General features: G+C 46.0%; 1 pseudogene; it reads right to left on the bottom strand.

Annotated features, from left to right (window-relative positions):
* Nucleotides 1–1,051: 1,051 nt before the first annotated feature.
* Nucleotides 1,052–2,081, bottom strand: LOC138643425 (probable ATP-dependent RNA helicase ddx6 pseudogene; annotated as a pseudogene).
* Between the last annotated feature and the right edge of the window lie 1,996 nt (nt 2,082–4,077).

Below are 4,077 nucleotides of genomic sequence, written 5' to 3'. Positions count from 1 at the left end.
ACTGAACGAACCAATCAGACCTTGGAAACATATCTGAGATGCTTTGTTTCTGCTGATCAGGATGATTGGGTGTCCTTTTTGCCTTTAGCTGAGTTCGCCCTTAATAATCGGGCCAGCTCGGCTACTTTGGTTTTGCCGTTTTTCTGCAATTCTGGTTTCCATCCTCGTTTCTCTTCAGGGCAGGTTGAGTCTTCGGACTGTCCTGGTGTGGATACTGTGGTGGATAGGTTGCAGCAGATTTGGACTCATGTAGTGGACAATTTGACATTGTCCCAGGAGAAGGCTCAACGTTTCGCTAACCGCAGGCGCTGTGTGGGTCCCCGACTTCGTGTTGGGGATTTGGTTTGGTTGTTGTCTCGAGTCGTTATATTCCTATGAAAGTTTCCTCTCCTAAGTTTAAGCCTCGTTTCATTGGTCCGTATAGGATTTCTGAGGTTCTTAATCCTGTGTCTTTTCGTTTGACCCTTCCAGCTTCTTTTTCCATCCATAATGTATTCCATAGGTCATTGTTGCGGAGATACGTGGCACCTGTGGTTCCATCCGTTGATCCTCCTGCCCCGGTTTTGGTTGAGGGGGAGTTGGAGTACATAGTGGAGAAGATTTTGAATTCTCGTATTTCGAGACGGAAACTCCAGTACCTGGTTAAGTGGAAGGGTTATGGTCAGGAAGATAATTCCTGGGTCTTTGCCTCTGATGTTCATGCTGCCGATCTGGTTCGTGCCTTTCATTTGGCTCATCCTGGTCGGCCTGGGGGCTCTGGTGAGAGTTCGGTGACCTCTCCTCAAGGGGGGGTACTGTTGTGAATTCTGTGGTCAAGCTCCCTTCTTTGGTCATGAGTGGTACTGCGGCTGGTTCTGTCTATGAGCTTCCTCTGGTGGATGTGAGTGGGGCTGTGGCTTCTGAGTTTCCTTCCTCAGGTGACGAGGTTAAGTCGTTAGGTGCTGTTCTATTTAACTCCACCTAGTTCTTTGTTCCTGGCCTCCAGTCAATGTTCCAGTATTGGTCTTGCTCTCTCCTGGATCGTTCTTGTGGCCTGTCTACCCTGCATAAGCTAAGTTTTGCTGGTGTTACTTTTGTTTGCTATTTTTTCTGTCCAGCTTGCTATATTGCTGTGTTCCTGTCTCATCTTGGCATGGATATAGAAGCAGGAATAACCCAACTGGGAGATTTTCTTCGCCAACAGCTCTACCCGCTGGGAGGAGTTGCAGAAGATTATAGACTGATTTATCTGGAGTCTTGAAAAAAGTGTATTCAGGCAGTGAACCTTTTGCCTTTCTGTCACATAGGCGTAGTACTGCGTTACCCCCTTCAGTGTAAGCTCCTCCATCAGGTTAATTTCATAGGGTTTTTGCAAATGAGAGGACATAAATTTCTGTACACTGAGGGGAAAGGTGGCTGAATAAAGAAGAATCTGCCTGTTTTTAGGTAGCGTCATAATTATATCTTCCATTATCTGCAAAAAATCTTGAGAAAGCAGTTTATCCGCCTCATCCAGAACTATCATCTGAATGTGGTCCACTTTAGCTACACCTTTTTTGATAAGATCCAGAATCCTCCCTGGAGTAGCGATCACCACATGAACTGTATCATCCAGCCTCATTATATCATCTCGTAAATTGGTGCCTCCGGTTGTTGCCATAACTTTAACCCCTCCCATGTGCTTGCTGACTTGGATGCAGATGTGACTGACCTGAAGTGCAAGCTCTCGAGTGGGTACAATAACCATTGCTTGTATGCAGTCCTTCTTTAAGTCTAGCCGTTCAAGTAAGGGAATGAGGTAGGCTCCACTCTTGCCAGTTCCATTTTTTGCTCTAGCCAAGATATCCCTACCAGACAATGCAATGGGAATGCTTTCCTCCTGAATTGGGGACGGCTTCTCCCATCCCATTTCAAAAATCCCCATGAGCAGCTCTCGTTTTAAGCAGTAATCTTCAAACTCATTGCCTTTTGTGGAGGTGACATCTGAAGTCTTTATTCGAAGATCTTTTGGTGGGAGTTTTAATGTCTTCTTCCAGTCATCACCAGGTTTAATAGCGCTGCTCATGCTCTGTGCTTGCTGCTGACTTCCGTTATTGATTGTGCTGGCGAAAAACGCCAGCACAATCAATAACGGAAGTCAGCAGCAAGCACAGAGCATGAGCAGCGCTATTAAACCTGGTGATGACTGGAAGAAGACATTAAAACTCCCACCAAAAGATCTTCGAATAAAGACTTCAGATGTCACCTCCACAAAAGGCAATGAGTTTGAAGATTACTGCTTAAAACGAGAGCTGCTCATGGGGATTTTTGAAATGGGATGGGAGAAGCCGTCCCCAATTCAGGAGGAAAGCATTCCCATTGCATTGTCTGGTAGGGATATCTTGGCTAGAGCAAAAAATGGAACTGGCAAGAGTGGAGCCTACCTCATTCCCTTACTTGAACGGCTAGACTTAAAGAAGGACTGCATACAAGCAATGGTTATTGTACCCACTCGAGAGCTTGCACTTCAGGTCAGTCAGATCTGCATCCAAGTCAGCAAGCACATGGGAGGGGTTAAAGTTATGGCAACAACCGGAGGCACCAATTTACCAGCTTGCTATATTGGTTTTTCTTGCTTGCTGGAAGCTCTGAGACGCAGAGGGAGCACCTCCGTACCGTTAGTCGGTGCGGAGGGTCTTTTTGCGCCCTCTGCGTGGTTGTTTGTAGGTTTTTGTGCTGACCGCAAAGCTATCTTTCCTATCCTCGGTCTATTCAGTAAGTCGGGCCTCACTTTGCTAAAATCTATTTCATCTCTGTGTTTGTATTTTCATCTTTACTCACAGTCATTATATGTGGGGGGCTGCCCTTTCCTTTGGGGAATTTCTCTGAGGCAAGGTAGGCTTATCTTTCTATCTTCAGGGCTAGCTAGTTTCTCAGGCTGTGCCCGAGGCGCCTAGGTCTGGTCAGGAGCGCTCCACGGCTACCTCTAGTGTGGTATGATAGGATTAGGGATTGCGGTCAGCAGAGTTCCCACGTCTCAGAGCTCGTCCTATGTTATTAGTAACTATCAGGTCACTTTGTGTGCTCTTAACCACTAGGTCCATTGTGGTTCTGAATCACCAGTTCATAACAGGCCTGGACTTTAACAGGGTCCATCTCGATAGTAGAAGGGGAAAAAATGAAACCCAAAAATGAAACCTTCTGAACTCCAAAGAGACACTTTGACCCCTTCACAAACAAAGAATTTGCACGAAGGACCTGGAACACCATTCTGACCTGCTTCATGTGAGACTCCCAATCATCCGAGAAGACCAAAATATCATCCAAATACACAATCAGGAATTTATCCAGGTACTCTCGGAAGATGTCATGCATAAAGGACTGAAATACTGATGGAGCATTGGAAAGCCCGAATGGCATAACCAGGTACTGAAAATGGCCCTCGGGCGTATTAAATGCTGTTTTCCATTCATCGCCCTGTTTAATACACACAAGATTATACGCACCACGAAGATCTATCTTGGTGAACCAACTAGCCCCCTTAATCCGAGCAAATAAATCAGACAGCAGTGGCAAAGGGTACTGAAATTTGACTGTGATCTTATTAAGAAGGCGGTAATCAATACAAGGTCTCAAAGAACCATCCTTCTTGGCCACAAAAAAGAACCCTGCTCCCAACGGTGACGACGACGGGCGAATATGACCCTTCTCCAAGGATTCCTTTATATAACTCCGCATAGCGGCGTGTTCTGGCACAGATAAATTGAATAGTCGGCCCTTAGGAAACTTACTACCAGGAATCAAATCGATAGCACAATCGCAATCCCTATGAGGAGGTAGGGCACTGGATTTGGGCTCATCAAATACATCCCGGTAATCCGACAAAAACTCCGGGACTTCAGAAGAGGTGGATGACGAAATAGACAAAAATGGAACATCACCATGTACCCCCTGACAACCCCAGCTGGACATAGATTTCCAATCCAATACTGGATTATGGACCTGTAGCCATGGCAACCCCAAAACGACCACATCATGCAGATTATGCAACACCAAAAAGCGAATATCCTCCTGATGTGCAGTAGCCATGCACATGGTCAATTGGGTCCAGTACTGAGG

The sequence above is a fragment of the Ranitomeya imitator genome, chromosome 6 (genome assembly GCF_032444005.1).
Source record: "Ranitomeya imitator isolate aRanImi1 chromosome 6, aRanImi1.pri, whole genome shotgun sequence".
Taxonomy (NCBI): domain Eukaryota; kingdom Metazoa; phylum Chordata; class Amphibia; order Anura; family Dendrobatidae; genus Ranitomeya; species Ranitomeya imitator.
The sequence above is the reverse complement of the archived record's forward strand: the minus strand, read 5'-3'. Positions and strand labels throughout refer to the sequence as shown.